The sequence below is a fragment of the Thunnus albacares genome, chromosome 18, assembly GCF_914725855.1.
Source record: "Thunnus albacares chromosome 18, fThuAlb1.1, whole genome shotgun sequence".
NCBI classification, from domain to species: domain Eukaryota; kingdom Metazoa; phylum Chordata; class Actinopteri; order Scombriformes; family Scombridae; genus Thunnus; species Thunnus albacares.
The window spans coordinates 10,318,861-10,336,983 of record NC_058123.1 but is presented as its reverse complement, the minus strand read 5'-3'; the positions used below and the strand labels follow the sequence as shown (position 1 = coordinate 10,336,983).

The 18,123-nt window shown below is 42.8% G+C and overlaps 1 long non-coding RNA gene across 1 annotated transcript in view; it reads left to right on the top strand.

The window, feature by feature from the left end:
* The first annotated feature begins 1,200 nt into the window (after nucleotides 1-1,200).
* LOC122968394 overlaps nucleotides 1,201-18,123 on the top strand; it is a 221,677-nt gene continuing 204,754 nt past the window's right edge. Inside the window, exons 1-2 of the long non-coding RNA XR_006398821.1 lie at nucleotides 1,201-1,218; nucleotides 6,070-6,072. This is a non-coding gene — a long non-coding RNA (uncharacterized LOC122968394). The remainder of the gene's footprint in view (nucleotides 1,219-6,069; nucleotides 6,073-18,123) is intronic.

Genomic DNA, 18,123 nt, shown 5'->3' with positions numbered 1-18,123 from the left:
AACGCCCTCCTCATTATCTCTCCTAGTCAGTCAGCAAACACTAAACACCGAGGCAAAGAGAAAAAAGGCAACTATAACAGACAAGAAGAAGAGAAGCAGCAGTTCTGGCAGAGCTGTGTTGACAACTTTCCAGGAGCTGATTTAGCGAAGGAAAGCTACATCTGTTGAGCTCCAACGACAGCCATTGGGTTGTTCGGGCTGCTTTAGCTCTGATGTGCTGCAATCAACTTTTTTTTTTTTATGTAGACGGAGTAACCTAGTTTGCTCTGCGCACTGCAAAGATAGCAACCTGGAGCCCCGGAGCCCCTCAGCTCAGGCATTGTGACGGATATTAGTGTCTGTTTAATTGGCAAAAAACAAACCCTTGCAATGAAACATCCCGCTCTCCTGCAGCAAGCGCACAAGCGGCTGATACACACAAGAACACACCGAATCAGATAGACACATACTCACTCCCTTTTCCCCTCTCCTTTCTCACTCCCACTCAGTCTCAGTCTCTCTGAAGTATGAATCAGTAGTTGGAGTGTTGCTTTTAAAAGAAGCCAGGTACCATGCAAAAGGCAGAGAAGACTGAGACAGGCCTTCAAAGGCAGAAATGTTTGGACAGCTTGAGAGAGCAAAACTGCTTGCTCCAGGGAACAGGTCACTGCGCTGGTATGTTTGTGGCACAAATGTGGGGACATGTAAGAGTGGAAACGATGTATATGCATGTGGAGTGCAAGTGTGTCATGTATAATGTATAATATGTGTTGAAAGGTCACTACAGTGTGACGTTGTCTGTCACACAGTGTCCCTTATGGCTCATCCATCATAGACTAGCCCCCTTTAGACTCCTATTTTTTGCATTTTCTCACACTTCTGCTGTGTGAAATGGACACTATGAGCCCAAGGAAGAGAAAGGTTTTAAAGGTTATAAATACTGCATGCCCCCCCCCCCTCCTTCTCCTCCTGTCTATGCATCGAGTGATAACAGAGTGAATGAGGTCTACAGCTCACCTGTCATCACTGTATTGTTTGACTTGCACAATGTCAGTTAAACACATCTAAACGCAGACAGACAGATGGCTCGTTCGTCCTGCTCATCACCTGCTCTGAGCTGTCTGAGGTCATTCATCGATGTAAGTGAATAAACGTGTGTGTTTAAGGCCCTGCGTGCTTGCAGGTGTGTTTGTCTCTAGACTATAAAAACAGGGAAAAGGTTGAGACAGGAAGCGTATTGTTTGTTATTAGCTGATCGAGTCCCGACTTGGCATCCGGTCCACAAAGCTGCTACAGGTGAGAAAGAAGACGGTGACTTTGCATTAAAAGGGGAATCCCATTGATTTTACACATCAAATTGAGTTTACTAGTTGTCTGGAGTACCAGCAAACAGTTGTATAATGTATTCTGGAAGAGCTTTGTCAAGTCTGAGAAAATGGTTTGGAGACAAGCCCGAAGCCTGCTTTACAAACTGGGGGTATGGTAACAGTAGGCATAAAGAGTTTAATGTATAGTCTCTATATTGTTGCATTTTGGGAAGTGTAGTGCTTTTGGAGATTGACTCCCATGTTCGGGACTGCTTCAGTATTGACCATTCTCTCCTAAATCTGTCTTTTATAAGTTCTTCTTCAACTTTATGAAAGTGTAATACCGAATGACAGAAAAAAAATAGTATAATTTAAAGAAAACAAAATATTATGAGCTATAATAAACTTTGCTCGTTCAGGACAATGCTTTGTACAATATGCTCAACTGAGATTTTCATTTTTCATTCTGTTAACATAAATCTCGTCACTAGACTACTTATTAGAAACAAACATTTCTGGTGTGGCATACACTTTGCATGTGCAGAAAATTTTGGAAACAGAGCTGACTGGTCTCACTTGGACCAGACTATCTTTACAGTATACACATACTCAGATAAACCTTGTTGTTGGCACATTTAACATTGTGGTGTTTTCTGACTTTTCGCCATTCCTGTCTATCTCTGAAACATGTTTGTTGCTACTTTAATGTCACAAATGTTGCAAAATGTAGTTTCACAATCAAGCAGGCAGTCTTTAAATGCAATCATTTATAAATGAAGGAATAATTTTTACATCATGTAAACATTTGATGATATCTGGAACATTTCAATGTCCTTTTAACTGTGCAATATTTTATAAAATGAGCACAGCCTCTACATGTTAGTCTAATGTGGACAAGGATAAAGCTGTTTGTTTCTCAAACTTGTGAATACGCTTTTCATGTGCAAGCCAGCGTTTGTTTGGAAACGGGCATTCAGTTCGGAAAACTCTAAGTGCACGGCTGCTGATGGATGTCACCAAAATGGCACGATTACAGAGGAAAGTTGTGGTGCGATCTGGATGCAGATCACCTCCAGTGAGGGCCAAAATAGCCGTATGAGTGATAAATAGATGGAAATAGCCCACAGTGTCCAGTTCACAGGCCGACTGCCCCACTCTTTGATCTCTGGTCCTAATGAGCTTTCAGAACAGAGCCAGAGATGAGAAGACGGGCTTTTTCAAAAGGACCCTTGATTCTGGGGGAGACCTGGGCTAAGAACTGCTATAAAGCAGGCCTAAGATGTTGCCTCAACTAACATTAGTATTCCCCTAAGTATTCCCAGCTACATTAGTAAAACCTGCCCACCCAACTCTCCAGAGCAAGGTCACTTTCATCATTATGAGCTAACTTATAGCCTACAGAGGGCTTATAGGAATTGAAACCATACATTTGTTTATGATACAAAATGCCTTTTCTACTGTAAACAGATAGCTTAATAATGTCAATAATTCCCTTTGTAGAGATGGCAGCTCCCCGCCCACCCCTGGGTGAATCTAGTAGTTGGATTTGTTGGGAAGGATTAAGTACTAAACCACCGGTGGGCTGAGACATTGCCAGGGGAAAAATATTTGTTAAACTGCAAAGTGCTTGTGTACAGCACATTCAGTTAAAAGCAAAATCCCTCTGTGAGAATATGCAGCTGGATATGCAATCAAAAAGAATATTTAATGTCTTCCCCCCTCGTTCAAATTCAGCATGCGGTGCACTCTGCTCAAGCTCTCCGTTACTGGTGACAGGCATATATTAGTTCTCTACATATTAGCTTCATATCACTCACATGCAATCGCATCATTAAAGACCACATACCAGACATTTCTGTGATGAAGCAGCTCTGGAAAAAGAGAGGGCAGCGATAGATTTTCTAACAATGCGAGAAGAATATCATTTGGCTAATCACAAGCAGGTTATTTATGGACAAATGAATGAATTAAAGTTGACTGAAGTTCCCAGCTAAAGGAGAGGCAGACTCCTTTTTATTGATGATGAAAAACTTTAGGCATCCAATCATCTTTCTACGTGGGACTCATTGGAAGTGCTTAATGATACCCAAGCCCTCTCAAAGGCTACAGAAGCAGCAGGACATCAAAGAGCGGTTGACAGACAGACAGATTCTGAGTTGCATGTTAAAAGCTCATTCCTCTTTAAAATGAAAATAAAACTGAAACACAAGCACACACACACACACATGCACACATATACACACCACGAAAGAGATCCCATCATCCTCCCTATTTCTCTACGTTGAAATACTACCTTCACCTGAAGACATACACGCCGCCACATCCATCTTTCTTCAAATCTTTTTATTTCTTTTTTTTTTCCTCCACGCTCTTCAAACGGCTCGTGCTCAGGCATAGCCGGGCATGTTTTTGCATCATTAGAGCTGGTGGGTGTATTTGGAGACAGACTAATGACAGCTCGGCTTTCCGGCTCAAACGAGAGCCATTCCTCATTTACCCGAATAGATACATAGATAGATAGAGGGGTTTGTAATGATGTAGCCTTATCAAATATTCTCCAACACAAGCCAAATGACATGACATCAGACTTGAGCCATTTAAATTACAGTCACGGATTTAGTATGTGACAACTGTTAGGCATGTTAATGCCTATTTTTTCCGAACAGTAAATCAATCGGACATCACCGTGTACATGCCGCTGTCTAACAGGATGAATGGTTGGTATGATCAAGAGCAGCGATGAAATAGAATGAGGAGTATTGTATGTTGTGATGTGATGTATTTACTGGCATCCGTGATTCACAATGGACGGCCTCGGAGAGATGCCGTCCTCTCAAGGCTTGAGATTCTGGCATGGTCCTTTGCGATCTATCTTTCTCTCCATTTATCTCTCCCCAATCTGCCTCCTTATCTGCCTCTGTTCTCCATCCAAATTCCGATAGAGTTCGCACGCAAACTCACCAACACACTCCATTTGAGCATGGATATGGACTGCTGCCAAGAATCAACACTTGAGAGGTTTCTTTCGTTCTCTCTTTCAGTTACCCACTTTTCACTGTTTTACTGTATTCTCTCCCCTGCGGCTGTTTGCTACCCCGAAGTCACATCCTGTTTTGGTGGCCTGTCAAAGTAGTCAAATAATATGTCCTTGTGTTAACTGCTTGGAAGTAGACACCACAAACTGAGTGTCTGCACTGACCCGGCCAGTTATAGAATATTAACAACCAAATGCAGTGGCCCTATTTTCCTGGGCCAGCTCCAGTTGGAATCACAACATGTTGACAACACTTCATAAAGTCCCCCAAAACCCTGCGTCTGCGGCAGCCCAGGGCGATACAGATTAGACCGTAATATGGATTGATCCGTGCTCCCTCTCCCTCCCGCCTCTCATCTTCACACATACCGTATGTGTGTGTGTGTGTGTGTGTGCGCACGCATTTACCGTGTGCTGCAGAATTTGTGTACAATTTGTGAGCGGACCCCGGCTGCCCCCGCATTCACCAAACACACAGCTTGTTTCTGCACCCTCCCTTACCTCCGTTTTTTAGTTTATTCGCCCCCCCCCCCCCCCCCCCCTCCCTCCTTTTTATTCTAGGTCTTTCCGTGAGATTAATTCCTCTCTTCCCATCTTTGGGCTGTCAACTCAGGGTATGGAGTCATTTTTTAAAGGCCGCCGTTCCCGAGGACGGGAGACTGATTGAGTTGTGGCCTTTTTCTGAGTGGGTAAAGAACAGGATTAATGCGTAACTCTTGAAACCAACACATTGGAAAAAAGAAAAAAAAAAAGCAGACAAAATGTCCTACGGGAGCAGGTTAAATAATGAAAGTTTATGAACAAGGAATTATGTATTATTGATTCTTTAGACACACGTGATCTGTTCATGGGAATGCAAATGCATGAAAAGGACTGTTTATGAAGTGTAATGTAGGTGCTACACAAAATTTTAAAATGAATAAATGATTGTGAGAACAGTGTTTTTTGATGAATAAGTGCTTAATAACACACTGATACTAAGCTACTTACCTGTGCAAATGCCTGCTAAACTGCTAAACTGTAGTAAAAAACTGTAGTAAAACTGATACTCTGATACTGAAGTTTAGCAGGTGTATTTGGTACATTTTTTTAGACTTTCTAAAACCAAGAAAGCAAGAGCAAAGGAATAACATGCTGTTTATCTGCACTAACGTAAGCTGCAATCATTAGCATGTCCTGCTAACTAGCTTATCGCTACAGCAAGGGAGTGTTACGTCCAAGGTCAAGGAGCACTTCATTTACTTCCTACATTAGTTTGAGCGGTTGTAGACAGAAATACATTAGAAGAAAGCCTTGTTCATGACTTGCACATCTACTGTGCAGTATTTCCCCAGTGTATATGTATAAATTCCAGTCGTGCATGCTACACAGTGTAGGAAAGGTTAACATCTTTGTTCTGCTCTTTGTTGGATTTGGGGAAGTTGCAATCCAGCAACCCCAGCCAACGCCAAACAAACTGGTTAGTCCTCATCCTAAAAGCCATTATTCTTGTAAAGCTAAATGTGAAAAATTACTGTTTGAAAATATGAAGAAATATGTAATCGAAGCAGCATTTTCAACCAACTCATAAAGCTTTTTACTTTACTTTTAAAATGTTTTACTACATTTGACACTAAGAATTTTAAATTCTAAATGGTAAAATCTGCCACTGTAAATTTAGTCAATCTAACGGTTATGTCATGGTCACAAGTTGTCATTTGTCTTTATTTGATTGGTTACAATTGATTGGTAGCCAGTCTTGTGTTGAAGCCTGTTTCCCCCCTCGAATAGTGTTTCCCTCTTGTTAAAATTGTGTTTCCCATGGAGCCCCCTCTGCGGTTGGGGTTAGGGCTTAGGTTATGGTTATGGTAAAGTGTGGCAAAGATAACTGGTTGGGGTCAGGTTAAGCATCTCAGAAGAAGACCAGTTAGGGGTTAGGGATAAGGTTGGATTTAGGTTAAGGTAAGGGGAAACATATTGACAGGGAAATAGTCTTTAACACAACACCGGCCTGAGTGCAGACGTCAGAAGACGAGGAGATATGGACGACCATGAAGGATAACACTCATTCCTGATGTATTTTGGTTTAATCTTTGTCTGTGTCTATTTGGCACCATAAATGAATTGAAACCAATGCTTTAGGTGAGAAAGAAGAGGACCTGGCCTACCACGCAGTTGAGTTCGACACATTGGAGAACAAATGGCGGTAAGTTAGTTGAGCTAGTTGGGGCTCAGTTAAAGACTGCATCCTTTCCTTGTGCTTGGGAATCAAGTGTAAGTAAAAATGCTTCCTCTTTGATAGACATATTAGCTGATGTGTTGATGTAATTATATGCATTCAACACTTATCATGACGTTACCATCTTTTACACAGCATATTATCATTTTGCGGAAGAGTGATGCAGCAGCTCCGCTCATTCAGAAACCCAACACTGGCTGCCCAACGGAAAGTAAATCTGCATTCACTAAGGAGTTCCTGAGAACCAATGTTCTCAACAAAGGGAGTGAATCAGAGGTTGGGCCTGCACTTTCTCATGAACTCCTCCCAACACTCTCTCCCCGCTCCCTCCTCTATCCTTCCCGTGTCCACTCAGAGCTGAATAGCTGATTAAGCACACATTGATTAGCGCAGGCTCATTAGCATCCTGTTTGCGTTGATCGCCCCCCGCCCTCCCCTCCCTCCACACTCCTCTATTTCCAAGCAACACACACACACTGAGGCAAACACACAGACTCTCCGCCTTTTCCACTGAGCCCCCTTGCTGCTCTGACTCAAATGGATTAACAAGCACAATATTTCTGCCAGGGACAGGAAATCACTGAACACTTGTCAGGAAGCCTGCAATCGATGGAATTCACATCATTGACCCCCTCTCTCACCACATGCGCCCCCTAACCCACCCCTGCCCCCCGTGTCCCCGACCTTTCCACACTACCCACAGCATCACTTTCTATGTTGTGAGCCTGAGCCAGCATCCTATCACTGATTTTATATTTGCATTCCTTTACATATCTAATTAGGCAGATGTAGAGCTCCAACATAACCTCTTCAGAGAGACACAAAAACACACATGAACACCTGCGCACTCTGCTCTAATACACATACACATATGCCAAAAAATGATCTCACTCCTTCTCTGAAGTTTAACTCTTGTTGTTAGTGTTTTTTTTCTCCCTCCTGTCTTCTCATCTTCTCATTCCCTGCAGAGTTTAAGGCAGCTTTGCCAGCCCTAGCTGAAGCTCCATAGGGTGTCTCCAAGGTTAACTTAATACATTACAAGCAGTAAAGCACTGAGTACTCAGGCTGCGGGTGTCAGTACTTTGTGTGTGTGTGTGTGTGGTGGTTATGCATAGCTCTTTTTTTTTTTTTTGGAACATTTGCATATTTTTTGTTTACACAAAAACTAAATCTTAAAAAACTGTTGTTGGTGAATAGCGACCTATTCCCAAAGGCATGCATACTCAGTTCATTGGATGATGTAAGATGAAAATATCTCAGCTGGAACAGAATCAATATATACAAAAATATGTGTGTGCGGGTAGCTATCCAATTATGACACATTTTTGTTAAAATAAAGGACAGAGAAAATAAACGTGTTGCTGATTTCTCCATCGGCCATCTGTTGCTGGAAGATTCACACAGAGAGAGATTGAGGAGGGGGAGGGGGGGCTGCTTTGACTATTATGCTCAATGCATTTTGTACCTGATTTTGTGCAAATCTCAATTGGATTCCGACTGAATAGCTACATTTCATTTGGGGTTAGTACTTACAAAAGACAACTATGAAGTATCAACTAATGTGGAGGTAGTCCAGAGACATTTTGCAGGAGAAAAAGAACATTAGAGATACCTCTTGGTTCACACAAATGATACTAAAAGACAGAATATAGCAAAAAAAAAAAAAAGATTCCAATGCTCTCGTTAGCAAAGGTGGTGTGTTTTTTCCTCATCAGTCAAAGAGGCTACGCTCTGCACCGTGTAAGCTCTCGCCCTTTCGTGGAGGTTTCTTTTTCCGGCTGCTGTGAGCTTTCTGGAGTGTGACAAATAACCCAGCAGGCCTGGAGCCCACAGCTCAGTAAGCATTCCAACAATGCCATATTACTGCATTAATATTTAAGGGCTAATGTTTCCCTAACTGGCATCCAGACAGCTGGCTAAGGGCCTCTCTCTAAAAGCATGTCAAGACCAGCGCTCGGTGGAATGTCATGTATGTTGTTGGTGTGTTAAATGTTTTGTAAAGGAAAAAAAAAGAAGAAAAAATTACTTAGTTGTGGGAATTTTAATGACGTATTTCCTCTCTAAATACCAGGGCTTAGATACTCTATAAAAACATTGTACAGTTGTATGCAGTATAGGTCATAAACCCTGCACCCTCTATGTTAGCAGATGGGGCTAAACTAAAAAAAATCACGTTTCCCAAAGATGGTTTCTGTCACATTAAGTAGTTCTTATCACATTGATAATTGTTCAAGAGTTAATTTATAAGTTTGTTTTAAATTAGTTATTTGAGGATATAAAACGGGTGTGTGACGTAATGATTGACAGCTGTGATTGACAGCCACTCTCAAAACTCCATCAGATGTGGCAGAGGAGCCGACGCTAACTTACATTTTCCCTTGTTGTAGACAACTGCGTCACTGAATTACTCTGAAAGTGTTACTTTAATGTAAATGTGGTTAAGGCTGTAGCTAGCTGGTATCGACTGGTTTTGACAGGTGTACTGATCCATCGTGGCTCCTGATTTCACACGGCTCTCAGCGGTGGGTACCTGTGAGCGAGCACAGACTCTGATTGCAAATGACATCACAAACGCAAAATGGCAGGTAGTGTAAACACAATATTTTGGCTTCAAGAAGTGGTGTCTTGCTGTCCATCTTCATATACAGTCTATGTTATTGGACCTTTCTGTCTGGAGTTTGTATTTTCTACACATCTTTATGTGGATTTACACCTGCTGTTCTGGTTTCCTTTCATAGTTTCAAATCACCTGCACTTTGTGTGTTAAAATGAATGGAACTGACTGTGTTTTTGTTGAACCTGTAACAGTGTGACAACCTGTTCAGGGTGTTACACTTCTGGCCACATGGTTCAATCTGCGATAGGAAGTATCAGAGGAAGACAATTTCACCTGAGAGTGCAGATGAAAACGTTTAAAACTGTGCGTGTTGTGACATTTGATCATCACAAGCATTGCAGTTTGCGAAAAGGAAAAAAAAAACAGCTTGTACTCTGCCTCCGCCTGACCTTGACTCACCAACAGTCTTTTTGACCATAATTCTGATGTCACCTTCCCTTTCAAGTCATTATCACTCAGAGTGTCGCACATGTGTTGACACGTTTATTACCAGACTGATTATGAAAACATTTATGATTTGAGAAAAAAAAAAAAAAAAAAAAATCTCCGGAGACATGCATCAGTCACAGAAACACATCCTCCTCCGGCATACATTACAGACCTTATGGCAACATGTTTTTCTGCTGTTTACAACTTCACCATCCCTCCCCCCAACCCCCTCCTTCTGGCTTTTGTCTCTCAGTCTGTGGATCTACTTCTCCCTCTGCTCTTATACCTCTCACAGGTGACAATTAATTACCTGGTGCCAGGATTACTTTATAACAAAGGTTGTGGCCGTCGACAAGTATGTGTGGGAGTAGTCTGATATTATGTATGATTACACAAACGGTTGAGCAGGAGAGCTTAAGAGTAAGAGATACAGTCAGCGTGACACCAAATGGGAGCGGAAGCTGGTGGAATCTAGTCAAACCTTCAGGCTAATTTTGTAAGATGGGGAGGAGGAATGTTGGGGGAAGAGCTGCTGGTGCACTGTAACTGAACCCAAATCTGCAGATTAGCAGGGGGCAGTCTGTGACGTATGTGTGTGCATGCGAACGCATGTGCATGTTCGCTTGTGTATATTTTTTTTGTGTGTGTGTGCATGTGTGTACAGGAACGTTTGCCATAGCTGCGATGGAAGGAACAGATGGGCGGGGGAAGTGGACTCCTGTGCCTGAGGAATACTGTGGCGCTAAGGATCAGAGTGCCGCCTACGTTCCACCCTGGGCCCCTGTTACCCACTACAGCACATGGAGCCCGTCCAGCACCAGCCCATCATGGACCAGCCCCCCGCGCCATCTGTCTCCTAGGACAGACAACCCCCCTCCTTCCTCCTCCTTCTGAGCGCTGTGTCCTCGCCAGCCCCGCTCCTCCACCACGCCACCCCCATCCCGAAACCAAGAAAACAGGCCCGACAGTTACACGGATGTTGCTTTTTGGAGCTCTGGGAAGACAGAAGGAATTTGAAGAGATGACTCAAGGAGGTGATGGAGAGCCAAATGCATCGAAACCCATATATCAAGAAGATGGAGTGATGATTTATTTATGATAAAAACATTAACCTACATCTACACAATTTTCTTTGGATAATTTTGTCTTATAGCACCTTAAGAAAAGGTTGCAGGTGGCACAGAAGAGGTGTAAGAGAATTTAAAGAAGTTAACATAATCTAGGACAAACCACATTTCATGCTTACTAACCACAGGTTATTACAAAATCAAATTACATAATACGGATGATTTCATTTCAGATTTTTGTCCAGCACACCTCACTGCTAACATTGCTTCTTGTTGTCACCTCAACACCATCTGTGAATATCAAATGAACCTGATAAATTTATTCAGTGTCATTTGCTACAGGCAAAAGCCTAAACTATGTCAGCTTAATGATAAATTTGCACCTAAACTCAGCCTGCTTAAAACCCAGAGCTTCTTTTGGCAACACGGATCCACTTGATTTCTGCACAAAGCAATGTCAAGCCAGCATTACCTCACGTTAGGTTTTTAGTTGGTTGGTTGTTAGTGTGGAAAGATTTTACCATTGTGAAAAAAATGTAATTGAAAAAGAAAATTTCTGAAGAGTTTGGACATAAGAAATAAAAAGAAATGACAGATTGGAAAGAGCCAAGTGCTGGCAAATTGACCAAATATAGCAGTTCTTATTAAAAAAACAACAACTATTTTTCATCAGGGTTATGAAGTAAATCCAGTCAAGCACCACATCTGTTTGTACTTCCTTTATTCTATCTCTTGTTTTGTTGTTTGTGTCTTTGGTAAAAAGAACTTTCTGACAATGTGACCTTGAAACTAGGGATGCACGATATTATTGACACATCATCGGTATGGGCCCATATCAGCTCTAAAATGAAATATCGGCATCGGCCGAAATGAACATTTTCTGCCGATTATGAGAGGCCGATTTGTTTCCTTCTCCTCCGCTGCATAACTGTGCTTCCCTCCACGGACTGTTTCACACTGACGGTCCTCCGCAAGCTCCACTTCACTCAGCTGCCCGTCAGACCAGCTGCTTCTTCTAGCGGAGGCTAGCTGGCTGTGCTTCCCTCCAGCCATGCTGCTGCTAACGCTCCGCTAGCCTCTCAGCTAACGTTAGCCCCAGCTCTCCGTGTGGATCCAACTGGAGCACCGAGCCCCGGTTTGTTATTCAGGTTAAAGTGGGAAGAAGCAGCTGATCTGACGGGCAACTTGAGTGAAGTGGAGCCTGCGGAGGAAGCACCAGGACCGCCAGGGTAAAATAGTCCGCGTAAGAGCTGCTATGTTCGGCTGCACAGATAGGAAACACTTTGGCTGACTACCACTCTGTTTGGAAAATTTTTTTTTCTCCTTTTTGGTTTATAACGGTGGTTGGCAACCAGCGTATTAGATGTATTACCGCCACCTTCTGCTCTGGAGTGTGGACCAAAGATTAATCCTATACATAAATCCTGTCTGTCTAATAAACTCAAAAAACCTCTACTGCTCCACCCACTTGGCAAGTTCATTAAAGTTTTAACGCTGAGCTCCTGAACTCCAGTCTTCCTAAGTTCTTCCTTCATATATTGTCTTTCTTGATCATACTTAGTACAATCTATGATTGCATGTGTAATAGTCTCCTCAGCCAGCTGGAAGAAAATATGTGCATATATCGATATCAACATCGGCAACTGGCCACAATGAGTTGGAAATATCGGCATATTGGATATTGGCAAAAAATCCAATATCGTGCATCCCTATTGAAAACTGAAAAACAAATATTTAAAGGGGACGTATGATGCACATTTCCAGGACTATATTTATATTCTGGGGCTCTAGTGAAATATCTTTGCATGATTTACGGTTAACAAAACTCCTTATTTATCTTATACTGACCCTTTATGCAGCCGCTCAGTTCAGCGTCTGTCTGAAACAGGCCGTTTTAGCACCTGTCTCTTTAAGGCCCCCCTCCCGATGAGCCCACTCTGTTCTGATTGGTCAGCTTACAGGAGTTGCATCTCAGCTGACTTCCGGAGGCTATGTAAACAAACAATAGTAATAGGATTTCACTTCTTTTTCTTGTTCTTTACTCGAAATATAAACTTCTCAAATACATCCATACATGTTCGAGCCTGATTCTGATCCAAAATATGCGAATGGACAATGTGAACAACCCATGGAATGACCTTAGCGACAACCTTAGCAACAAAGGCTACAGAACAGACGGCAACCTGAACAGAGTCTGATGTCATCACAAGGAGGAAGTAGAGTAAAAATAGAGTGAAAACAACCGTTGCAAACAAGGTGTTTACAGCAGGTTGAAGGCTTTTGACTTTCAGGCAGCATTTTTACATACATTCAGCTCAGGTTTTGACCATGTTTAACATAGATATCTAACATTATAACAGTATATAAGATATGTCCCTTTAAAAAAAAGTTTATATACATTTTATATAAATTTTGATTGAAGCATGAACACCTGTTGCCTTTGTGTGTCAGTTTTGACTGCTAACTCATTATTAAGATGCTGATGAGGGTTGCTCATGACAAATTTATGAATCAGGATGCACAAGCAAAGACAGAAGAGAGCATTCAGCGTTCGGTTTAGCTGGGCAGATAAAACCTTTGGCCTGTCTTAATCACCTGTCAGCTCTGTCAGCAGCCCCCAGCCCTCTAACCGAGGGGGAGTGTCTGATGTCCTGTAATGCCCTGCCTCTCTGGTGTCTGTGGAGATAATGAGACAATACTGTACTGAAGCTATGACACCATGCTGGGTGGGAAGGTTGGTTGGGGTGCAGTAAGGACAGATAATGAGGGACAAACTCTTGCAGGCATGGGGTTAGTGGCAGTGGGCGGATGGTTTTTGGAGGCAACCGCAGCAGGAGGTTCAACATGAGCCGGGAGGGAGGTGGAGGAAGAGGAGACGGAGATAGAAAGAGGGGAACAAAGACCAGCAACAAAATGCTACGAAGTAAAAGAAAAAAAAAACACACACACTCTGCTTACTACAGATTAATGAAGACACTGAACAGCTGGACATTTGGTACGCTGTGTGTATATTTGTGTCTGTGCATCTCAAACCGACTCTTACCAAAGAATTGTCTAAGTCAAATAAACTCTCTTCCTCACTAACAACTCTATAGTTTCATCTGCTAATTTATTTTCAGGGAGTAAACCCAGCTCATTAAATGGGAGGAAAAACATTGACATAAACCCTCTTCAGGCTCTTCACCCTCCTCCTATAATGACATGACTATTATGATGGTAAGGGGGTGTTAATTTAGCCCAAGACAAACAAAGCTTCTCTAACTACCCCCTCTGTGTTATATTAATATAGCTGTGAATATTTCCCTCAGGAGTCACAGATTGAGCTTTGTGTTTCCCTTCCTGCCTGTACTGAATTTCCCACACACTGCCTTCATTTGGGCGTAACTTTCTCTTACTAGTCTAATTTTGTGAGCTTTCTTTTTCAACGTCCTCATTTCGCATTCATTCTTTAATTTTTTGCTGTTTTTCTTCCTCTCTGATTTGTCTTTCATGTAAGGAGGGATATCATTTTTATCAGAGAAACAGCCACATTTTTATCATTTTTATTTTGTCTGTTTCAAGACGCTCTGTTGGGAGCTGCGGCAACAAATACACACACACACATGCAGGAACGCGGGGCAGCAGAGTTACATTAATTCCTAGGCCCTCGGGAGAGTAGCGTATTGATTGGGCCTCGGTGTGGTTTGTCACAGGTGATCACAGTGATTGGGACGCTGCTCAAGCGTGTTATCCAGCTCTGCCCTGGAGGAGAGCACTGTAAGGACTTAAACAGCACAAACTGACTGGCACTAATGGAGAGCACTACTCTTATTATATGAGTCACTTGTCTGTGCTGTCAAGCGGAGCGAGAAAATGACTGACACGCAGAGAAATAGCATATCAACGGTGTACATTTCGGCTCGTGGACGATGAGTACTTGCGTCGGGAGGAATCTGCCTTTCAGTGCGCGACCTTGGCTGGAGGTCAAAGTGAAAGTCTGTACTGAGAGCCTTTATATGAACTAATGCTTATAAAGCTCCACAGAGGTATTCCTTGGTTGCCTGCGGCCGTGGGTCGCTCACCTACATCCTGCGACCTTATCCCTGCCTTCGTCACATTCTTCCCCTCTAGTCCCAAGACCTTCTGGTGTAAATCCTGCTGGACTAACACCCACAACACCCCCCTGTTTCTCTTCCTCTCTTTCTTTAAAGCAGACTCACAAAATAAATCCATTCTCACCTTTCTCAGCCCTCTTCCTTGTTCACACATCACCCAAGACCCCTGTTTTATTTCCTCAACTGGACCGAACTGGTGGTTCTGCATGTTCCTGTCTGTTAACTTTAAATCCTGTCTATTTTAATGGTTTTCAAAGCATGATAGAATAATTTACTTTGTTCCAGGCAGCCACCGGTTTCCCTTAATTTCACTACCCTATGGGTGCATTGGGGGGACGTGGACTATTCAAAATCCTGGGTAGAGTCCTGCACATAATCTTTTCAGGTTGATTTGGGACATGATGGGACACTTGAATTCCTCTGACAGGGCTGTGGGATGTGTCTGATAAAAAACAGGCGAAAATACTGTATGGTCCTTTAATTTTCCCCTCTCTCACATTCAGTGCGGATGAGAGAAAATATTTTGTTTAGCACCTCCATTAAATCTAGTAACTTTTGCTGATTAAGTACTTCTGCCATCTGAAGCGTGACAACGGCAAGAAAAAGGTGAAAATATCATGGCTGGTGTAACAGAGGTGTACAGTATATTTTAATGCATTACTTTAAGGAGTGGGAACAGAATCCCTCCTCTGGATTAACACCTAAATATAACTCAAGATGCTCATCAGTTGCTCGAATAGGATGAGACTGCAGATTCTTTGCCCAGTGGTCACAATTAACGCTGAACCCTCAATATTGCCAGGCGGCCTCCAGAGATCTATTAGAATTACCATAAGCAAATTGGTCAACAACTAGACATATCCCACATGTGGGGTTAGCAGAGTATGACCCTACCAGTCTCCCTGCTGACTGACACTGTTTCCTGTCGACCTCTGGCACAGTCAGCTGATCGAACACACCACCTCAGAGCTGGAGTAAGCATTGTATAGGAGCGGGGAGGGAAAAAAAAAAAAAACGCCGCCGTCTGCATTACATCAAACATTCATAACCTGACCTGGCATAAGAGCGGAAACTCCTAAAAACCCTTGAAACTGTACTAGAGGGTACACATTAATGTAAGGAGGTTGGAAAAGCGTAACAGCTTTAAAATATTAACCTCTTTATAACAGTTTGATGGCTTAATCGCCAATCAATAGCATTGTGCAGCGGCAGTGGCTGGGTGGGAACAGGATGGTGGTGATGAAAAATGCATGAGGCTGGGGCTGAGGCGGGGGGCCAGAAAATTAAACCCTGCCCGCCACATTTGCTGAGTTGCAGCGGTAGAGCTGGGATAACTTTGAGTAGGGAGGTTTTTGTGTGTGTGTGTGTGTGTGTGTATGTGTGTGTAGGTATGTGTGTATGTGCATGTAGGGGAGTGTTTTCCCCGTGGTGTGTTTTGCACTTGAGAGAAACAAATAAAAACACCAGCGATGGAAAAACGTGACAAACACACACACACCAGTGTTCTGCAGAGCACTTGTTTTTCCTCCCTGCAAAGTTTAAAGGGATGCCATTTTCAACTTAACTCATGTTTCATTTCAGTCATCCATCCCGTAAAAACACAAAAATACTCAACAATCACTGGGGAAAGAGCTCAAGGATAATAAAACTAGGATGAGAGATGGTCTGACTCTTCTGCTCTGCTGATGAGCTAAATCTTGGCCAGCAGGAGCTACTGTAGAGCTCCTGCTGGCAAACAAATGTTAGCTGTGACCCTAAAATCCAGTCTATTTTTAGTCTACCCTTAAAGACATAGTATGTAACTTTTCCCTATTAAAAAACAACTACACCTATGTTATACAGTACATTTTGTTGAGTTGTGTACTTACATTATTCCAAATGTTTCCAACAATGTTCAAATTCAGAGAAATCTGTAATTTTAATCAAGGTAATTCATTTGGTCGCCTGTCAATGGCGTCATATCCCCTTTATTCCTGCTACTTGCTATAAGGTTATTTCATCAGAATGAAATTACATGACGTGAATATAACTTTACATCACCTCGTCCATGAACATGATTTTGCCTCTCTATGGTGGTTGTTTAACAATGAAGACAACAACTCCCATGATCCCACGCTACTTCACAACGTCATCAATCTCCATCTTTTTTTATTGTTTTGACTGAGAGACCCCTAGCAGCAGAAATTATATACCGTGCGCTTAATTCCTATCTTGTTAGGACCAGAAGGCCTCAGTTTCCCCTGCGTCATGAAAGATTAAAGACCCCTTCTGTACAAATTAAACCGACAAAATCATAGTAACACTCAGAAACAGCTTCCACGTGTGTGATATCCTGTTTTTAATTTACAGAACAACAATTAAAACAACATAATTTTAATTTGTATTATACTCTAAATGACATACTGCCCCACCAAGGACAGTTCTAACTCATTAAATGACTCCCACATCTTTTATGGTATGGTTCATGCTCCTGTTATGAGGGCATTCCTTTAATGAAAGTCATTATCTTTTATTGAAACAATATGACCCCCTTTTGAAAAGTGACTCCTGTGATTATCAGGCCCATAACTTTTAGCCAGCCCAGCTCAAAGTGGCGGTCAGACCTTATCATTTCCACTCAGCAGAAAGCCCGATAACCCTTGAGATGTTTCACTATTAGCCATCTTATTCCACGGGGCTGCAGTGCAGAGGTAGATCCTGCAAGGCTGAGCCGCTACACCCATATGCTTCTCGCCTCTCTGTCGGGTGCCGTGCCCCGCCACGAGGCTGTGATCTCACCTGTCACAGTGAATTTAGCGGCAGGTGAGCTCAGCCTGTGGCTACCTGCAGACTGCAGCCTTGTTTTACGCTCCAGTTGGCTGTCTCCTGCTGAACATGATTCTGGAGGGGGAAAAAAATGGACAATGAACCCCCCCCTCCCTCCCTCATCTATGCAGGAGAAAGCGTCTGCCGGAGAGGGGTCAGAGGTAAAGAGAGGTTGAGGAAAGAACGGAGAAAGAGAGGGAGAAGAGGAGGCGCATGTAACACTCCAGCTAGGGTTTCCTGGAAGTGTTTATATTAACTGGCAGAACAGAGGGTGGCAACTTGTAATCTGACAGTGATGTAATTGTCCCTGCTGGTAATGCGTGTGACACAGAGCATGCAAAATCTCTCAAAATTAATTCACGATCAACACTTTGAGAACAGGAGACTATTCAGGGGAGAGCGGCTGAAGCTTATGTGGCCTTGAACAGTCCATCAGCCAAGCCTTTCTCTCTCTCATCCCGCCTGAAGTAAACCGGGCCCTGCCCTCGACACAAAAAATAGCTTTGTCATTGATCAGAATGCATCCTGGCAAACAGGCATAACCAAAATAGCGTCGCCATTGATCTTGAACGG